Source organism: Trichechus manatus, unplaced genomic scaffold (assembly GCF_000243295.1).
Source record: "Trichechus manatus latirostris isolate Lorelei unplaced genomic scaffold, TriManLat1.0 scaffold00084, whole genome shotgun sequence".
In the NCBI taxonomy this organism is placed as follows: Eukaryota; Metazoa; Chordata; class Mammalia; order Sirenia; family Trichechidae; genus Trichechus; species Trichechus manatus.
The window spans coordinates 2345096-2367272 of NW_004444020.1; the positions used below are offsets into that span (position 1 = coordinate 2345096).

The 22177-nt window shown below is 41.9% G+C and overlaps 3 non-coding genes across 3 annotated transcripts; all 3 read right to left on the minus strand.

The window, feature by feature from the left end:
* Positions 1 to 4755: 4755 nt before the first annotated feature.
* TRNAC-GCA (transfer RNA cysteine (anticodon GCA)) lies at positions 4756 to 4827 on the minus strand. Its single transcript has one exon. It is a non-coding gene; the product is annotated as a tRNA-Cys (tRNA).
* Positions 4828 to 5628: 801 nt separating this feature from the next.
* Positions 5629 to 5700, minus strand: TRNAC-GCA (transfer RNA cysteine (anticodon GCA)). Its single transcript has one exon. It is a non-coding gene; the product is annotated as a tRNA-Cys (tRNA).
* A 4116-nt stretch (positions 5701 to 9816) lies between these two features.
* On the minus strand, positions 9817 to 9888 carry TRNAC-GCA (transfer RNA cysteine (anticodon GCA)). The gene has a single exon. It is a non-coding gene; the product is annotated as a tRNA-Cys (tRNA).
* Positions 9889 to 22177: the final 12289 nt, after the last annotated feature.

Consider the following 22177-nt stretch of genomic DNA (forward strand, 5'->3'; position numbering starts at 1 on the left):
TTCCCACTTGTCTTTTCCTTCTGACATTCCCCTTCATAGCTTCCACCCAGGAGATCGAGTCCAGTTGAAAACCGGAAAGAACCAACACCCAGAGGATCAACTGGCTCCTAAGTGGGAAGGACCTTTTGAAGTTCTCCTGACCACCCACCCACTAGTCTCTGAAATTAACAGGAGTGGCCGCTTGGGTGCATCACTCGAGGGTGAAGGCAGCTCCACCCGAAAGAGGAAGAGTCGAAGAACAATCATATTCCTGCACTCCAATTTGAGATCTGAAGTACAATTCCAAAAAACTTACACAATAATGATCCTAACTCTGTTCTTTGTTTTCTTTTTACTTCCCCAGCAACTGTGGATGGGAAAAATTCTGGTAGTCCTAAAGGCCACAGAGGCCCTAACCCTACAGGTTGGAGACACTTTAACCCTCCCATGTGTAGTATCATCCCTAACTCCAATAGGTCCAGTTAAGTGGATCATGGAAGAGTCTGAAAGAGGACAGATAACTGTTTGGGACCTCAGGACCACTTGCTGCAACCGGATAACACCTACAGCTGATACCACTCAGTCACACAATCGAGACTTTTCGATCATGGTTTCAGATATAACCTTATCTGACACTGGAACATACAAGTATAAAAAGGGGTCACCCCAAGATGCAGAGATCGGCAGGGGAGAGGGAATCCAAGTTATTGTTATGGGGTATCAAGAACGTGCCCATCTTCCAGATGGATAGGACTGGTCATCCAATGGCCTAGTCACCATGTCCCAAGTAGTGGCTACCGGAGGGAACCTTAGCAACTGCTGGGTATGCCATCACCTCACCCAGTCAGGAGCTCCCTTAAGTCCTTTAGCAGCCCCAGTTTTCAACTATAATAAAGATATACCCGATTGCATCCTAACCCATGGTGCCCCAAAAGCTCTGATACAAGCAAGGCTTGTTCAATGCCCATTTTCTATACCCTGTTTCTCCCTCACCAAGCTCTATGACCATACTGAAGGGTACAGACAGGAAATTAAATCACAAGATCCCTGAGCAAAGGTAGCTCAACAAGTTTTCCAAGATTTTCAGCTTCTCTCATCATGTAATCAATCTCTAGTTGTTCCCCAACTGTCCCATATTAACACTAGCATCCCAGACAGCTCTAATGGAAATTGGTCCTTGTGTGCCCCATCAGGGTACACCTTTCTATGTGGGTGAAAACGTACCCCACTAGTGAGAACACCATCCCAAAGGCATCACCCTATACATGGGCTATCCAGGGTCTGACTGGAATTCACTATGTGGGACAATGCACTTTGGGGTTTCTAACTTTCTCTACTCATATTCATCCACCACACACTCAGGTGATTGTAAAGATCCCTCAGAAGAGATGGGATATCTTCTCCGTAGATCTTGTCTCCCTGGAGGTGACAGAGATAAATAACAACCCCGTCCTAGAAAAGACTGGGTTTGGGTGGTGGTTCCTAAGAACAATTATCCCAGGATTGGGAGTATACCACATGGAAATGGCTATCAGAAATTTATCAGATACCCTTCACCTATTAGCTCTTGGGACAGAGAGAGCACTCAAAGCTCAACAAACCTCTTTGAACTCCCTGGTTGAGGTGGTCCTTGACAACAGAATTGCCTGGGACTTCTTATTGGCAATGTCAGGAGGGGTATGTGCTATAATAAATAAAACCTGTTGCGCCTGGATAAATACTACAGAAGTTGAAATAGGGTTAGACGCCATTCATAAGGTAACTAGATAGACAGACCCCAAATCTAGACAAGAAGATGCATGGAGCTGTTTCTCCAGCATTTTTCCTTCCTTAGGATCTTGGGTAATCCCCTTAATAACCTTAGGAATAGTGATTATTCTAGTTCGTTTTTGCGTTCCCTGTTTTATGAAAATATTGGCAGGAAGAACTGCAAATACCCTTAAGGCTGGAGAAATTTTTACCCTGGTAAGTCGGAATGCCCCTTTTCCAGGTTATGGGGACGCACGCCATCTAATTCACCAGGATGTAGCCGATTTCCACTCTAACTCACCTCTAGTCTATATCGGGAGGTTTCTCACCCTAGCTGATGCCCCTAACCAGCAGGAAGTAGCCAGAAGAGAAGCGACACCCTATTTCCCAAGATTGAGAAACTTCCAATAAAAGGGGGGATTGGAAGAGGCTGCATAGGCCCAGCTCACTATTATTTACTCCCCATTGCTAACCGCCACATTGTCTCATGATCTTGTCTTTTTTCCCTCTGGTTCCAGTCTCTACAAAAGGTTTAAGATTAACCGATGTTCCTTCTTGGAGGGTGGAAAACAAGTGATAATGATCTAAGGATGAAAACTGAACAAAGCACCCATCTTGTGACAAGAAAACCAGGATGTCGCCAGATGATCACCAGATAACCCCCAAGAATACCAGTGAAAGATTAACTCATCTGAGATATGACCACCTCAAGGGGGTAACTAACAGAAACTTCTAAGACCCGTAATCTTGTCCCTATAAAAGCCTTCAGCCGATCTCCAGTGGGGGAGATGGTTTTTTGGAGGAATCTATTCCCCTCTGTCTCCTATATAGCAATATATAATAAACCTCTTCTGCTCACCTCACCCCGTCTCAGAATTGGCTATTGCAGCAGGTGGCTCCAATCTGCGTTATTGTGGTAACACTAATAAAAGGCCTGTATAAGGGTAAGGATAGGATTGCTATGGGTCAGAATCCACTAGATGGCAATGGGTTTGGTTTGGTTTTTTTTTATGTAAGGATAAGGTGGGGATGCCATAGAACAAACCATGTCTAAATCTCAAAGCCTTTCAAACAGCAAAGGTTAGTTAGCACACGTTCTCGAGTCCATGTCAGGTCAACAGCTGGCTCTTTTCATGTCATCCTCACTCTGGGACCCAGGCTGATTGAGCCTCCAGCATCAGAAACTGAGTCCCATCGAAAGGAAGACAGGAATGTAGTGATTGCACACAGCTCTCACGTGCTTAGCCCCTAAGTAAAGCTGTCCCTTCCATTCATATTTCATTGGCTAAAGCAAGTCAGCTGGCAACACCGGATCACACCAGAACCAGGAAGACGATCGTAGTGTGCGCCCAGCACAGGGAGACCTGGGGGGACAGTTAGAAACAGTAACGATTACCACAAAGAATGAAAAGAATGAGGGTTAGGAAAACACCTTCTCTATTCAGAAACAACACTGAACGTCATGCCATGAGAAAAGCTAGAATCCAGCTACACCCATTTACTTTCACTTTGAGTCCTATTCCTTTCCCTCCATTGTGAGTTATAGGGCATAAAATAATTACAACTAATTTAATTACACTTTATACTGGAGTCCCTGGGTGATGCAAACAGTAATGTGCTTGCTGCTAACTGAAACATTGGAGTTTCTAGTCTTCCCAGAAATGCCTTGGAAGAAAGGCCTGGTGATTTACTTCTGAAAAATCAACCACTGAAAACCCTATGATGGAGCACAGTTCTATTCTGACACACAAGGCTGCAATTGTTACCTAAAGCAGGTTCTGCTCAGTGTGGCTTCTCGTCAATAAAGACACACCGAGGTAAGGAGGGAGAAAGAGTGTTTATTGCAAGCAAGCAGGCAAGGAGCAAGAAGGTGTATACCTCAGATCAAGCCCCCTGAACAAAGGGAGGCAGAACCTTTTATACCGTTTCTTTCAAGGAAGTACATGCAAACATTATGGACTACATAGGTTATCACGGCGTGCAGGCGCAGTAAGACAAAATTTCATTCTTTTCCTTGGCATGTAGGCTATTAAACTGGGCTTGACTGGCTTGAGCCACATCCAGCACTTTGAGGACAACAGACAGGAGGAGCAGGTTCCACTAGATCTGAGTAGCTCCCAATTTAGCCACACCTATCACCATCACCTAAGGCTTTGTTTGATAATGGCCAAGCAGCTCCTGGCTGTGTTTGCAATTACCACAAAGTCAGGATCTACTGGATGGCAACAGGTTCTTATTTTCTGCTTTTTTTGGGGTGCAGGGGGAGGCAGTATTTATACTAGCTATCTTCAAAATTAAATAAGGAGATTGGGGTGAAAATTAAGATATAGTAAAAAGATACTATACATACCTACTTAATTTCTAGAATGACTTAAGGACTGGTTCTAACCCACTCTCATGGGTGAGATATAAATCTGAGACATCAGTTCATTAAATCAATTACTACAGGTGTTGTAAATAATAATCTCAAATCAACTTACCATCTTAAATGAGAAGATCGAAAACATTCCATTAAGTAAGAATTTTGCCATTTGAAAACCTTCATCTTTGTCTAAAATCTTACAACTTTTTGTTACATTTATGTCTGGAAAGATTGCCAATACAACTTCATTTATTTAAACCACCATAAATACATCATAAAATAGCACTAAATCTAAAGCAAATTGATAGCATACAATATATCTGATGAACCTGGATAAGGCTAAGTTAAAGAAATACATGTACGATAAATATACACTTACTGTGTTAAAAATAATAAAGTGTCAAGCTTACCCAAAACAAGGAAAGACTAAGAAACTGTCAGAGATTAGAGAAGACTGTTCTTGTTGGGTGCCAATTCTGACTAATAGTGACCCCATGTGACAGATTAGAACTGCCCCCTAGTGTTTTCTAGGCTGTAATATTAAGGGGAGCAGATCACCAGGTCTTTCTCCCTGAAGAGCAGCTGGATAGGTCTGAACAGTGAACCTTTCAGTTAGCAGCTGAGCACTTAACAACTGTGCCACCAGGGCTCCTAAAGAGTAATAGAGGGGGCACCTGGATTTGAACCAGGGACCTCTTGATCTGCAGTCAAATGCTCTACCACTGAGCTATACCCCCACTGGAGGTAACTAAGGAGACATTATGACCAAATGCAGCACGATATTCTGGATTGTATTCTGGAACAGAAAAAGAACATTAGTGGAAAAATGGGTAAAATCTAAATAGTTTGTGGTTTAGTTAGTAATATTGCACCAATGTTTATTTCATATTTTTGATACATATACCATGTTTATGTAAAATGTTAACATTAGGGGAAGCTGGGTGAAAAGCATACAGGACCTCTCCCTGCTGTCTTGACAACTCTTCTGTAAATCTAAAATTATTACAAAATAAAATGTTTCAAGAAAGGGAGATGGCAAGGGGCTGGTTAATAAGATCGAATGTATAAACCCAAACTAAAGAACCAAACCCACTGCCGTCGAGTTGACTCTGACTCATAGCAACCCCATAGGGTTTCCAAGGCTATAAACCTCTACAGAAGCAGACTGCCACATCTTTCTCCTGTGGAGCCACTGGTGGTTTCGAACTGCTGACCTTTTGGTTAGCAGTCAGTAGCTTTAACCACTTGCCACCAGGGCTCCTTTGAACGTACAAAGGAGAATTAAAAAAACGTATAAGCAAGTACGTGTATATGTGTATGTGTGTGTGTGTGTGTGTGTGTGTCTGGGTATATGACTGTGTATTGTGTGTGTGTTGAGGGGTTCAGTATATGTGAACACATATCTCTGCTGTAAGGGAATTAATGAGCCAAGTTTCTTGCAGGAAACGGAGAGTGAACACCTCCTTAAATATTGAGCCCTAGGCACCTTGCTTACCTGAATTTTTAATGAAACGGCCAAGAAGAGCAAAAGAGTAAACAGGGGGCACCTGGATTTGAACCAGGGACCTCTTGATCTGCAGTCAAATGCTCTACCACTGAGCTATACCCCCATGATAATAATAGGCTTCATATAAACACTTAGTCTATTTTTATGACTTACATCACACCTCATAAATACCTTTTGTGTCTAAGGTTCCTCCTGGATTTAAACACACCCCTAATTCCCTTCTAAGCACACCTACCTCCTGCTTTTCACAGACTGCATGTGCTCATTCTCTTCCAGCATCTAAAGCTCAGGGCTGTATCCTCAACCTAATTTTCTAAATTGTAAAACACATCACCAACTTCCCATAGGTCTCTGGGCACATCAGTGAATAATTTTTAGCATTATGGGCCACCAACAGATGCTGGGATGTTATGAGGGGATCTTAACTAGGTATCCACACATAGATTTCAGGAGTTCATGTACAACTCTGAAATTATAGGCAAATATTGTATAAGTGCATCTCTTGTATATTGTGCATGTTTTCATCAGATTTTCAAATGGGACATCATTTTACAAGGAGCAAATGGCAGCCAGAGACCCAACTCACAAGCTCTCTGAGGGCCTCAGACACTCATTCCCAACCTCCCCACTCTGAGGTACCTACAGGGACCTCAAACTTCAGAGCCAGCATGCCCAAAACTAAACTTGTCATCCTCTTGCCCAAACCTGCATCTCTTCCTATCTTGCTTTGTGGTAATCATCATCATCATCATCATAAGTGAAAAAAATACAGTTACCGTCAAGTCAATTCTGACTCACAGAGACCCCATGTGTGTCAGAGTAGAACTGTGCTCCAGAGGGTTTTCAATGGCCGATTTTTCAGAAGTAGATTGTCAGGCTTTTCTTCCGAGGTGCCTCTGGGTGGACTCAAACCTCCAACCTTTCTGTTATCAGCCAATCATATTAACAGTTTGTACCACCCAGGGACTCTAATAATAACAATAGCTCGTGTTTATTGGGCATTTACTATGTGCCAGGCATGGTACTAATAGCTCTGCCCTCACATCCTATGTTATCATCACAAAAATCCCCTAAGATAGGTAGTATTATTATCATTCTGATTTTGCAGGTGAGGAAACTGAGGCACAGAGTCAATAAAATATCTAGGCCAAGGGCACCCAACTAGGAGGTGGTGGGCCGGGGTTCCTGTGTAGCTCAGGGCTGAGTGCAGGGCCTGCCTACTTAGCCATCTGATCAGCCTTCCTCCCTCTCTTGGTTGGTGACACCATTGTGTATTCGGTCATCTAGGCTAAAATACTTACCATTCTAGGCTCCTCCCACCCTCTCCTTCCCCAATTCCAGTTAGTCACCAGGAACTGTTTATTTTACCTTTGATGTCATTTAAGTCCTACCACCTCCTAAGTGGCCTCCTGGACCCCACCCAGGTGCAGATTATCCAATAGGCAAGGTAAGAACGGTGCTCACCTTGCTTACCAGTCTGTAGTGAAAAGATTTCACATTTTTTTCACCACATCAAAGATTCTGCTTCTAGGCAGAGAGGGTTAGGAGCTGGTTGAATGGACACGGGAAATCAGGGGTGGAAAGGAGGAGTGTGCAGTCACAGTATAGGGAGAGCTATTAGGGTCTCATAACAATGGATGTATAAATTTTTGTATAAGAGACTAACTTGAAGTGTAAACTTTCACTTAAACAACAACAACGACAAAAAAAAAAGATTCTGCTTCTAGGTATGGCTGACATCTGTCTCTCTCCGAACCCTACAGCACCTTCCTATAGAATCAAAGCCTCTTTTCAAATTTACAATCCCTAACAGGGGTGGATGACCCAGTAAGCAATGTAAGCATGGGCTTACTTGTGCTTACTTACTAATCTGTAGTGAACAATTTCACACAGGTTTCACCACATCAAAGATTTTACTATGATGTGATGAAACCCATATTAGAGATGTGGTGAAACCCATGGGAAATTGTTCACTACAGATGATCTGGTAAGCAAAGTAAGCACTGTGCTTACCTGTCTATTGGATAATCCACCCCTGACCCCACGCTTCTCCCACTCTGCCCAGGGCCGAAACCAAACCAAACTTGTTGCAGTGGAGTCAATTCTGACTCATAGTGACCTTATAGGCAGAGCAGAACTGCCCCATAGGATTTCTGAGGAGTGGCTGGTAGATTCAAACTGCTTTCCTTTTAGTTAGCAGCTGTAGCTCTTAACCACTGCTGACCCCACCCTTCAAATCCCTCCTCCCACTCCACCCAGGGAAGCCAGTTTTAAAACAAAGTCTAGCTAAATCTCTCCACTTTGAATGCCTTCAGGATAAACTCCAAGTCTCTTAGCACACCATGCAAGGTTCCTTACATTTTGATCCCAGCCTGTCTCTTCAGCTCCAGCTTCATCTTTCGCCACTTTCCACATCACATTCTGTGCTCCAGATGATTGGAATTCCATCCACTTGTCTCCACCCTTGGCCTGGGCTGTTTTCTCTGCCTGGAATTCCAACCACCCTTCCCACCATCCCTACCTCCTTCCCACCCTCAGTCTGCTGAAATATTATTCATCTTTCAAACCCTAACTGGCCATCAGCTTCTCTCTGAAGCCTGCCTTAACCTTCCCCTCCTCTAGACAGAAGTTATCACTGCCTCCTCTGCATGGCTTCTGAACCTGACATCGCGGTACAGCTCGTATCACTGTTTTCTTATTTTACATGCTGTATCCTGGTTATAGAGCCCTGGTGGCGCAGTGGTTAAGAGCTATGGCTGCTAACCAAAAAGGTCAGCAGTTCAAGTCCACCAGCCACTTCTTGGAAACCCAATGGGACAGATCTACTCTGTCAGAATCAACTCCACGGCAGGCAACGAGGTTTGGTTTTTTGTTTGTTTGTTTATCCTGATTATAAGGACCCCTGGTGGCACAGTGGCTAACTGAAAGGTCAGCAGTTCAAGTGGCTAACTGAAAGGTCAGCAGTTCAAATCCACCAGCTGCTCCATGGGAGAAAGATGTGGCAGTCTGCTTCTGTAAAGATTTACAGCCTTGGAAACCCTATGGGACAGTTCTACTCTGTCCTATAGTGACACTATGAGTCAGAATTGACTCCACAGCAGTAGATTTGGTTTGGTTTGCTTATCCTGATTGTGAGCACATTGAGGGCAGGGACTGTCCCTTTTTCATTTCTGGGTCCACACTTGCCACATTTCTGGCACATACTACTATGTGCTCAGTATGTGCTGTTCAAATTGATCTTGCTGTGGTCAGGAGTTAGAACTAGACCCCACATGCCTGAGTCTAATGAAGATAACCAATATACGGGTACTCAGCTGCAATTAATGAAATGGGGAAGGTAACAGAAATTCCTCAAACCTTAGAAAGAAAGAAGAGTTCAGTTCCCAAAACTCCATTCCAGTTCATGTTGACCCCCAGCAAAGATCTGTAAAGACCCCATTCCCTGACTTTCCTCAGGGCACTGCCAAGTGTGGGCACATTTGCTAAGTCGTCCTCACAGCCACAAGGTTCTAAAACTTGATAGATAGGACCCTTGCGAACATTGCTAAGTGAGATTTTGTCACAAAGCTTTTAACATTAGGAGGAGTGTATGGGAAGCAGAATGAAGTCATTAAAAGTGTATGTTCTGAGTTCAAATCCTGGACCTTATAGCTTTTTGACCTTGAGCAAGATACTGAGCATCTCCAAGTCTCAGTCTCCTCATGTAAAACGGCGATTTAACAGTGGTGTATCTAGGGTATTGCACCAGCCCAGGATCCTGGTGCCACTGAGCAGTTTCTATTAAACTTGGGACAGCACAACATCCTTCCTCAAGTGTGTGTTAATTAAAAGATTAACGACATTGACTTGTATTTTTGAGCTGATACTAAAGTTATCTAAAAGAGGGGCGTCAGATGTTTGGACAGGGGCGTAATTTCAGTGCTTGCCATAGGCACCATTTTTTTGTTGATAGGACGCTGGCTGTACTTGGTTAATAAAAACTGCTCAGTGGTGCCACAGTGCCCAGGGCCGGTGCAATACCTGCCATACCCTAGTTATACCTATCTTTAGAATTTTGGTGAGAAATGGAGGAGATAATAATGTAAAGAGCCTAGACTGGTGCCTGACATACCAAGAATGCCAGGCACACTAGCTATATTCAAACAGCCATGCACTACAGAAGATCATAAAGTCAAGTCGAAGTCAATCCATATTCTCCTAAAGCAAAACAGGAGTGCACAAGGGGCACCTGGATTTGAACCAGGGACCTCTTGATCTGCAGTCAAATGCTCTACCCCTGAGCTATACCCCCTGACACAATGGGTCTGTTTTTATAGCCTATCTCTCTCTTAACATTCTGGTCCTAAAAACTACCAGTGACTCAGGGGAGCCATAATTACAGAGAATGTTGCCTAGAGGGAGTCTGGGCATTACAGGTCATAGAAGTTTATTATTTAAAAAAAAAAAAAAGACAGGACTCCTGAGAACTAAGTTCTCTGAGCCAAGATACTCTTCTTAGATTTGTAAATACCCAAAACATCATACCCATCCACCATTTCTCACTTACAGCAAACCTCAGTTCTAGGTAAAAATCGCAGGTTCTCTGGCGGCATTAATATAACATGGATGATTGGATTCTGGTCGTGTTTCCCTTAGCCAGGGTTCCTAGCAACTGAGATTATCTTCCTCTTCATACCTTCATAGAACTGAGCTCATAACTGGCACTCAACAGATATTTGTTTCATTAAACTGCCTCTGGGAAAAAATATGTATACATAACAATTTGTGTGAGAGTTTTTCCAAGCCCTAACTGTAACATGATTTTAGTCACACAGAAACAGATGGTCAGTGAGTATACTCTTATGTAACATAACTTGCCTAAAACTTGGAATATTGTCAACTCTAAAAGGTCATTTGAAGAAGACAAAGGTGACTTCAAACAAGAAACTGTTGATCAACTAAGTAAACTATTTATCATAGTCCTAACCCCAAAGATTCCTCTTCAACTCCTAAACTCAACCTCAATTAGAGAAACCTGTACTTCTTGGCCTCATAATCATCTCCTCTGGCCCTAATAAATCGTCCAGGTGTTTCTTATGGATATCTTGCATGTTTGGACCTGTTGGGAAGTCTCTCTTCTGCGATTTCCCAGAACATATACATTATTTGGGTTTTCCCAAAGGATCCTAAGTTTGGAACACAAAGTGTCAGGGCTGTACGCGGATAGGAGAGTCTAGGAGATGGGAGAGACTCCATTCCCTTCTTTTTCTCCCGTGCCTTAGGCTGAAATTGAGAGCTAAGAAAAGATTCACAATGAATGCTTTGCTCATTGTTCTTTTCTCACCCTGGACATCAGTGGGAGTTGAGTTTTTAGCTGTAACAGATGCACTGTGCATTTCATATCGAAGAACTCTAGCATTGGAAGGGATTTAGAGATCATTTATTCCAACCCCTTGTTTTGCAGACTAAGAAACACAGAGAGAAGCAGCGAGCCTTTCCTAAAGTCACAGGACATTGCAGTGGCAGGATCAGGAACAAGAGACCACTCTACTACCAGCTCCTGGGAGGCAGGGGCCCTTCAGAAGCCCCCAGTGTCTCGCCTTATGCCTGGAACAATGTAGGTGCTCAATAAATGCTTTTGAAATAGATATCAGATTGTAGTTATATATAGGGTGACCACACATTCTGGTTTGCCCAGGACTGTCCCTGGGATAGCCCTGAAATTCCCTCATCCTGGGAAACCCCTCAGTCCCAGGAAATCCCTCAGAAAATCGGGCTGATCGGTCACCCTAGATATTACCTCGTTTTTTCTCCTACACAGTTATTTCCCAAGCCTAATGACTCATTTTCCACTGTCACAATTCTTACCATTTCCACGTGCCTCCTAAACTAGTAAAACAAAACCCAAACCCATTGCCATCAAGTTGATTCCACTTATAGCAACCCTATAGGAGCCCTGATGGTGCAATAGTTAAGAGCTATGGCTGTAACCAAAAGGTCAGCTGTTCGAGCCCACCAGCCACTCCTTGGAAACCCTATGGACAGTTCTACTCTGTCCTAAAGAGTCACTATTTCCACGAGTTGGAATCAACTTAACAGCAAAGGGTTTGGTTTGGTATAGGACAGAGTAGACCTGCCCCATAGAGTTTCCAAGGCTGTAAATCTTTACGGAAGCAGACTGCCACATCTTTCTCCCACAGAGCGGCTGGTAGGTTCAAATGGCTGATCTTTTGGTTAGCAGCCAAACGTTCAACCACTACTCCACCAGGGTTCCTTCTTAAACTAGCGTTTACTTAATATTTGTTGTGAAATCAACCCACTATTTGTCACTTAACCTCATCCTAAGCAAAAATATCCTTAAAACCATGCCAGTTGTATTTCTTTCTACTCCACATAAATAAATACATGACTATTGAAATATTTAAAATTGTATTTAACACTTGTTGCACTTACAACTTGTCAGGCACTGTTCTAAGCACTGTACAAATATTACCTCATTTAATACTGAAAATAACCCAGTGAGGAACTATTATCATCTTTACAAATGAGTAAAACTGTACTCTACAAATAAGGTAAGTGAAGTTAAATAACTTGTCCAAGGTCATGGAGCTTTGTGTGACCAAGGCCACAGTAAATTTGTCCACAGTCATCTTGAAACTCTCAGCAGTAACCACAGTACACTCTGGGCATTGTAGTCGTGCCTGTACTGGCCTTGAGGGTCCTGTCTGTTTGTTGAGATTTGTATACCACACAAGGCCCAGAACAACACCTGCCACAGACAGGGGCTTAATAACAATGGTTGGACTGACCTGCCGTTGTGTTCCTAACTCCCAGTTACCTCTACCGTCATGTGACATATGTGAAATTGCTCTCCCTATAAAGGGTCAAAACATAAGCAAAAGTAAAAGTTAAAATGTGTTTTAATTACAAGATACACAAGCCAAACAATCCGCCCTGAGTTCCAAAGCCTAGCACTCAAAAATTTACATCCAAGCTACAAAAGGAGGGAGAGGATCATAGTACCAAACAGCTTGCAGAGACCTCGGAAAAATTGTGGTAGTTATTCAAAATATGCTCAACCAGGAGGTTTTGGAAACCGAGTCCTCCCAATACTTCCAGACTCCATAGGACTATTTCACATCAAGAATTCAATTTTAAGTTTTTTGGTTATTAGAAGGTTTTTCCCCGTATATTAAAATATATCTTCTCAGTTGAATTCTTTTTCATTTTTTAATCCCCAGTTCCCTCAGCTGTAAAAAGTAATGTTGAAATTAGAGGATCTTCTAAATTCTTTCTGACCCAACAATCTATGACTCACAATTTAAAATTATACCTTATCTTTACCTTCTAGTGGGGGACCAGGTCATAAAGTACAAGTATTGCCAAATAAAGGTAGAAAAAAAGGATTAAACTGTGTGGAAAGTTTCAAATACAGTATGTCTTAGTTATCTAGTGCTGCTATAACAGAATTACCACAAGTGGATGACTTTAACAAAGAGAAATTTAGTCTCTCACAGTAGGCTAGCAGTCCTAATTTAGGGCACAAGCTCCAGGGGAAGGCTTTCTCTCTCTGTTGGCCCTGGGGGAAGGTCCTTGTCATCAATCTTCCCCTAACCTAGCAGCTTCTCAGGCGCAGGGACCCCAGGTCCAAAGGACTCGCTCTGCTCCCTGTGCTGCATTCATGGTGGTATGATGTCCCCCTGTCTCTCAGCTCGCTTCTCTCTTTTATATCTCAAAAGAGATTGGCGCAAGACACAATCTAGTCTTGTAGATTCAGTTCTGCCTCATTAACATAACTGCCACTAATCCCATCTCATCAACGTCATAGGGATAGGATTTACAACACATAGGAAAATCACTTCAGATGACAAAATGGTGGACAATCACACAATACTGGGAATCATGGCCCAGCCAAGTTGGCAGATATTTTTGGGGGACTCAACTCAATCTATGACACAATATGACATACAAAGAAAGGGAAAATATTCTTACCAGGGCCACAAGATTCTCTATCAACCTTCCTACTCTAATTTTCTCTTATTTCATTCTTCAGAACATATTTTTTCTTACGAATACTGTTAAAACACCCAGATGTCTTAGAGTATTGTCCAGGATTCTGGGGAGTTGTTTAATTTTAACAATACCTATGTTATATTAAAAAGAACTTGGGTAATGAAGCAGGAGTCCCTGCTTAGCACAAACAGTTAAGAACTCAGCGACTAACTGAGAGGTTGGCAGTTTGAGTCCACCTATAGGCATCTTGGAAGAAAGGGCAGGCAATCTGCTTCTGGAAGGTCATAGTTTTGGAAGCTCCATGGAGCAGTTCTACTCTGCACACATGAGGTAGCCATGAGTTGGAATAAACTCAATGGCAACTAGGTTAGTTTTTCTAATGAAGCAGGCCACCTCGAGAAACCAAACATGTGCCTTTTTGTAGAAATGGAAGGCACATGTAAGTGCTTATCTCACTTGATGGTGAGCTACTCTGCAACCTCAAACTTAAAGAACAGATTTAGACTGATTCACAGACCAAAACAAATTCTTCCTCTAACTCAGTGACAAACCCACATGCCTCTCCCTGCCCCAGCAGGGTATACCACCATGGGTACTCTGTATTCCGCAGATGATCATTGTATTTATTTTAGCCCCTTTCATTACCCACTTAGCAACAAAACAAAATGCAGCTAATATTACACAGTAGTCTATTTTTCTGTTCCTGGAGAAGTAGCACCTAGATGTAGCCCCACAGTCAAACCTCCAAATCGATCATATCCTCAGGTTTCCCAATCCATTGGCGTGTGGTCTAGGGAAGTCATTCAAGTTTTTGTCAAGTGTTCTGTCAGATGAGAAAGTTGGAGACTGGTGCACGATAATTTTATTAAAATTAAAAAGGAAAACAAATGTCCCAGTCAAGGGCAACAAAATGAATTATCATGGAGAAGGTTGGCAAAAATAGTATTTTGAGTAACGCTTTGCATTCTACATCTCAAAATACTTGGGCGGAGAGGGAAGGGAGGACTCTGTTGTACTGTACCCTTGAGGTCATAGTGTGTGCTGTATTTTACTTTAAAACTCACTCTCATTCATTCTCTCTTTCTTCTCATTTCTCTACCCCTCTCTCTTTCTTTCTCACAAATGGATCTAGGTTCTCCCAGGGTTCAATTTATTCTCTAAATAAAACGAAAGTCCTTTTTCAAATTACATTCAAGCCACTTAGATTGCCATTTTCTACTCCAAAAGTTACAATTTCAGGAAGAGATGTGCCTGTTTTATGGGAAGGTTTGTTCCTTAAGTCACTGTAAAAACCACGTCAGGGTGTCCTTCCATGAATGCTTTCCCTAGTTTATTTCACTGGATATTGTCTTGGTGGCATATACTCCCCTTCCTAATCTTTCCTAAGAAAGTCTGAAAAATAGCCAGTTTGCCAGCTCTTTGTCTAGTACACTGAATATAAGGTTATTAGGCAGATAATTTAATTCATAGATGTGGTGGCTCACATGAAATCCACTTAGCTAAACTGGAACTACATATCCCAGAATTCCCTTCCCTGCATGATTCTCCATTCAGGTTGCCCATAAAAAAAATGTGCAGGAGATGTGGGAGACAGAAATGAAGCAGCAGCCCTGTTTACACTCATATGGAGGGCATGGGGTCAAGTGCTGCTGCAACCCACTCATAGTCACCAAGTCACAACAAGGCCTACCTTGCTGGCCTGGGCCAGCACAGTTTCTCTGCCTCCCACTTGATCCCCTCCTTCAGCTTCTCTGAATCCTGGGCCAGACTCCTGAGAAGCTGTGGAGTGAAATATGCTAGCAGTTCTGCAGGTCACTAACATCATTGAAGTTCAAATTGGAGGCTTGAAGGCATTGAAAAATTGATGTGAGTTCCAGATTGTCTTTGTGGGTTGCAGTTTGTCCTTCTCTCACCCACTTCATGTCCATCTTCCCTTCCCAACTGCTGGCCTTGCTGACTTCAAGCCCAGCATCAGACACAGGGACAACAGAATTACTTATGCTGCTTAGCCAGCTCCCACAATGGCATAAGGTTTAATCTTATTGGACATAAAATCTTTTATATCACTCATATGGTTCTGCTTCTCTGATTGAATCTTAATTAATACTGTAGGAAATAAGTTAATAAATGACATGTGGAAGCTGAAATGCTTTCATCTAACCCAATCCTGCTTTGCAAGACCTCACTGGGTGGCTGAGGAGTTGGGTAGTGGCATCCTTTCTTGAGCTCTCACCTTCTCTAACCTCACTGTAAGTAGCAAACAGCAGAATGGATTCTGGCCTTCCTTGAGGGTCTCTCGTCCTCATCTTACCCTTAGCCCCGTAGCTATTCTACTTCTGTACCCTTGCATTCACCACTTTCAAGCCATGAACCTGCTAATCCCACCTATTTAGGGTTACTTTATATCTGAAATCAGATCTGTGCATATCAAAACCATGATTTGTCACTGCAAATATATAGTTTGTTTGTTTTATTTCTCATTAATCTTTCAGATAGCACTGCCACTGAAAACTTCAGATCCGAGAGTCTCTCCTTCGTGGTTTAGGGGAAAGAAAACTGGGTTGGCAGTCAAACCCAATTCTGCTACTACTGGTCTGACATTTGGGCAAGCCCCTGAACCTCTTTGGATCCTCTAACCCTCATCTGCAGGTCTCAAACATTTCATTCTAAATAAACCTTTTAAATAACATTCTAAATACACTAAGAGAAGCTCTGTCGTAAAAGGAGCTGGAAGCAAATATTTCTACAAGCAAATACTTAGACTTTTGTACATTCTCAAGCATATATCCAACATAGGCACAGCTGTATGAAAGTATATTCTGGAATGAAGGTCAGATCAAATTTAATATTCAATCACTGTTACTAAACTATGATTTTTAGCACATTTATTTACATAGTTTTTGATGCTTTATTTTTATTTTGACAATATTTGTGTTTTTAATGTATACTACTTCAAATTCTATTTGGCAATATGTGAGCTATAAACTGTAAAGAAATAACTCAAATATTGTAGTAGCTCTAAAGAAAAACAGTCACAGTGTAAAACTCCTTTATGACGTCACCTCGGAACAGTATTATATTAACGATACCAGGAAGAACACCGTTCTCAAAGGGACCTGATTTACTTCTAGGAAGTGATTTAGACTTGGGAAAACACTGAGCATAAAGTTTTTGCTGATTTGGCCCAGGTTACATGGACTGAAATAGCTTCAGTCTTTACCTTATAAGACAATCCTTTCATCTGCATTGACCCCACCCCCCATCCTACCTGAGTTAATGAATACCCAGGGCCAGGCCCCCACTTTGTATACGGGGCATCAGATACTGACTTCTGTCTTGTCCCTCTTAGGAGGTACAGGACTGTATGTCACACTATTACCAGTCTCCTTACCCAGGGACTGCCAGATCCCTGATACAGAAGCCAAGCCCAGTGGCCAGGACTCTGCTCTCTATGGACAGTTAGTGCAAGGAGTGGTTGCTCCCTGCCCAAATCTCTTGGGATTACCTGTTAGGCCGTTTCTTATGTACAAAGAAGGATAATTCAGACAGTAAAACTAAGAGCCCGGGGGGCAGAATCAAGGGCCATGGAAAATCATTCTCAGACAATAGCACTGACCTCTAAATCAAGAAACTAGACACGTATGCCTAACTGGATTTCAGAATTGCTATGGACCAGAGACCGCTGTCTGTCACTTGTTTCCTCCCTTTTGAATGAGAGTGTCTATTGCAGCTATCCTATGCCTCTCCTGCCATTGTGGGACAAATAATCAGGCTCTTTAGTTCACAGATTTTTAGATTCGGAATGGTGGTACTCAAGGTGATGGACCTGAGAAACTGCACACAAGGAGCTTCATTTGCACCTGGACCTCAAGCCTGAGCCTGATTTTGTAATGGGATGAGATTTTGAAGGTCTTGGAGGAGTGATTGTATTTTACATATGAGAAGAATGTAAAAATTGTGGTCATAGGGTAGATTGTGTTTTAAAACATGGTCCCAAATTTCTTTAACATCCCACTCACTGAAAAATGGTATCTAGGATCCCCTTCCCTTGATTCTGGAAAGTCATTGGTGAAGCATCTCCAACCGATAGAGTATGGAAGAAGTAATGTTATGTGACTTCTGAGGCCAGGTCAGAAAGGGAGATGCAGTTTATTGTGGATGAAATTATGTCCCCCAAAAATGTGTGTTGCAAATCCTAGCCCTTACTGACTTGATGGCAACGGGTTTTATAGCTGTAGTTATAATCTCATTTGGGCATGGTTTTTTCTTTGTTATGTTAATTAGGCAGTATTAGTGTAGGGTGTGTCTTCAATCTATCTCTTTTGAGATTTAAAACAGCAGATTAAGCAAGCAGAGATGGGGGAAGATGGATGCCATACCACAGGAAGGAGCCAAGGAATAGGAGCTGAAAAGAGACAAGATCTTCCCCCAGAGCCTACAGAGAGACAAAGTCTTCCCCTAGAGCCAGCCTCCTGAATTCAGACATCTAACCTCCTAAACTATTAGAAAATAAATTTCTGTTTGTTAAAGCCATTCACATGTGGTGTTTCTGTTATAGCAGCTAGATAACTAAGAAACAGCTTCCACCAGCTTCTGTTAGGATTCTTGCTCTCAGATACCAGCCACCATGCTGTGAGGAGGCCCAAGCTGCCACATGGAAAGGCTATTGGTATTCATGCCAATAGCCCCAGCTAAGATCCAGATAATCCAACAATAAGACATATAAGTGAACAAGACTGTAGATCATTTCATTCCTAGTTATCAAGTCATCCCCAGCCTTCAAGTCTCCCCATCTGAGGACCCAGACATTGTGGAGCAGAGAAAAGCAATTCTCATTTGCCCTTCCCAAATTTCTGTTACACAGAATCCATGAGCAAAATAAATATAGTTGTTTTCTACCAATAACTTTGGAATGGCTTATTATGCAGCAATACATAACTGGAATTACCTTCCTGTATTCCCTGTAATTGCTATACATGTTAGGACATTCCATAATTTCATGCCTCATTGAGAAGAGGAGATTGTAATGCCATTGGGTCCTGTTCCTTTTCTGTCTTGCCGACTCTCCTCCACTAATATCCCAACACACTAGCCTAAGCTCCAGACCCTGTCCCTCCCCTCACCTGGTCTGATTTGCCATGGTAAACTGCACGGACTTGTGGATGAATCTCAAGATAGTATAAACATAAGGGTGAGTACAATGAGTATGACTAGGCAGTAAATAAGGAAAAGGAAATCATAGTCTAATAACTGAAACTTGGCAATAAGATCTTGTGAGCTGAGCCTGAGACTTCTGGATTCTTTATTTTATTCTTATTTGTCCTGGCCCTTTCTGGCAAGTTGCATTACCTCTCCAGCTCCCCAGTGGTCTACGACAGGGACCAATGACTAGTGCATGACAAGCTTCTGGCAAATCTTCAGCTTCACTTGATAGAACTCCAAGCCAGATACCATTGCCTCAGACCCCTCTCTAGGCAAGCCAGGATTCCTATAAGGAGGAGAGTATAGCCAGCAGCAATACCTTCTCACCCACCAAAATCCCTGGTCAGCACCCACCACTTCTCCCACACTCAGTCTCCTTTGGGCCTGGGAGCACAAGACTTTAAGGAAGTTAGATGTTCTCCTTCTCCCAAAATGACATCTGGCACACAGCCCCTGTCCCCCTGTTCCCTGCCTCATTCTGCCAGCCAATGCCATCAACAGCCTTCTTACCAAAAAGCCATTTGTTACTCAGTATCACAACAGTCCTTGAAATACTGAGTAATGCCAACAAGAAGACCTCTGAATGGGGGTACTTTTGCCAAAACAGATAAAATAACCACTAGATTGCCACTGATAAGGAATGTGGCAGCAACTCCTTTTCACTGGCCTGAGAACTTGGGTGTCATATCTTAGAATCAAGTGACAAGACATCTGTGGAGGGCAATGTGGCAACCCAGGAGGTGGGTGGTAAAATTAGGAAGAAAAAAAATGGAAATTAACAGATGGTGGATCATGCAGCTGAGAACTGTCTCTTCAGCTTGACACGGTTGGCATACAAATTTTAAATGGAGCTTGGAAAACACCAGATTATTTCACCATAGACCAAGCCCTCAGCATCCATAAGGCTTTAAATTTTTATTTGCTTTGCTTTCACTAATGTTGCTTTACTTACCAGAAATCTCAGAAAAAGGTTAGGTAGCAATTTAGCAGGGGAAGGGAGGGGATGGTAGAGCAAAGAGAATTCAAGTCTTAGACCTAAACTTTGAAATCTCAAAATATTTTCAGTTATAAAAACATGTCCTACTTTCAGAACCCAGTTCTGTAAATAGTTTTCAGAAGTTAGGGAACTTGTAGAGATTTAATTTGCCTGGCAAAATTTTCATTTGTCTCTTCTATATTTCCTAGAGCTACCCTTTATGGTTTTCAATCCTTAAAATTCTGTGTTAACATGGACATCTGCTTCTAGCAAGTATAGTCAGAGTGGCCCTGCCACCATCAATCTGCAATCATAAAACCAAAAGAAGAAGGAATAAAAAAGAACAACTTGTGAGCACAGCTTCTAGGAACCAGGATCTTTCTCAGTTGCCCCTCCTCCTATACCCACCTCCTGCCTCCTCCCACCATGTCCCAATCTAATGTTCTCATGAGCCACAGAGCAGGTGGAAATTTGTAACTGTCAAAAACATAATTCAACTGCTGAACATACATAATAGGAAACATAAGCCACAATTCTATGTGTTCCATAATCATTGAGAAATCACCAAGTTCTTGTCAGGATAGAAAATAAAAACAAGGAAAACTATGTGGACACGTACTACATTCAAGGATTCTGTACACCCCATCCATTTCAGCCACAACAGGCTCATAATGAGGAGAATCTAACTCTTTCTGGGCAGGCTGGCACCTGGTTCCTGATCTGACGGTCATTATTAGGTCTCCTGGATTTTGTTTCAGATCTAGACTAGCACTGTCCAATAGAAAGGTAGTATGAACCACAAATGTGAGCTATAATATGTAATTTTTAATTTTCTAACAGCCACATTAAAAAAGTAAACGGAAACAGGTGAAGTAAATGTTAATACTACATTTTATTTAACCCAATATATCCAAAATACTATCATTTCAACATGTAATGAATATCTAAAAAATCATTAATGAGATATATTACATTCTTTTTTTATACTAAGCCTTTGAAATCAGATGTGTTTACACAATTCAGACTAGCCACATTTCATGTGTGTAATAGCCAAATGGCTAGTGGCTACTGTATTAGTGCAGCTGTATGCAAATTAGCCTATCCTTATTTTTATAACTAATGTCTGTTCCTTTTATTATAATTAAATTCCTAAGGAGAAGATTTTTTTACAATTCAAACATTTTAAACAACCGTTCTAAATAGCAGTTCTGGTCACAAGAGGGGGCACAGAGGGTTGTACAAACGGTGGGATATAAGCTGCACAATATTTCCAGTTTTCTCTGAAATATGTGGCTCTTCTGGGTTAAGCAACTCAAATGGGAATCCCTGTTTCCTGAAATTAGTCTTGCAGATGAAATGCAAGATGCCTACTTAAATTTGAATTTCAGATAAACAACAAAATTTTTTTAGTATAAGTATGTCCCAAACATTGCATAACATTTCACACTTATGCTAAAAAAAATCGTTTATCTGAAATTCAAATTTTCATTCTGTATTTTACAAATAAATTCAAATGCTGTATTTTTGTTTGCTAAGTCTAGCAACCCTAGGATTTCATATTACTTGGATTCACAATCAACACCCATGGAAGGAGCAGTCAAGAAATCAAATGACATATTGCATTGGGCAAACCTGCTACAAAAGACCTCTTTAAAGTGTCAAAAAGCAAAGCTGTCACCTTGAGGACTAAGGTGCACCTGACCCATGTCATGTGTCTTGCTTATTTAGTGCTGCTATAACAGAAATACCACATGTGGATGGCTTTAACAAAGAGAAATTTATTCTCTCACAGTCTAGTAGGCTAGAAGTCCAAATTCAGGGCAACGGCTCCAGGGAAAGGCTTTCTCTGTCTGCTCTGGAGGAAGGTCCTTGTTATCAATCTTCCCGTGGTCTAGAAGCTTCTCAACACAGGAACCTCAGGTCCAAAGGACACGCTCTGCTCCTGTTGCTGCTTTCTTGGTGGTAAGAGGTTCTCCTGTCTCTCTGCTCCCTTCTGTCTTTTATATCTCAAAAGAGATTGGCTTAAGACACTATCTAATCTTATAGACATCATCAATATAACTGCTGCTAATCCATCTCATTAACATCATAGTGATAGGATTTACAACACACAGGGAAATCACATTAGATGACAAAATGGTAGACAATCATATAATACTGGGAATCATGACCTAGCCAAGTTGACAGATATTTTGGGAGGACACAACTCAATCCATGACATCATGGTATTTTCAATCACTTCATATGCCTTCAAAAGCTGGACAATGAATAAGGAAGACCGAAGAATTGATGCCTTTGAATTATGGTGTTGGCAAAGAATATTGAATATACCATGAACTTTCAGAAGAACCAACAAGTCTGTCTTCGAAGAAGTATAACCAGAATTCTCCTTAGAGGGGAGGATGGCAAG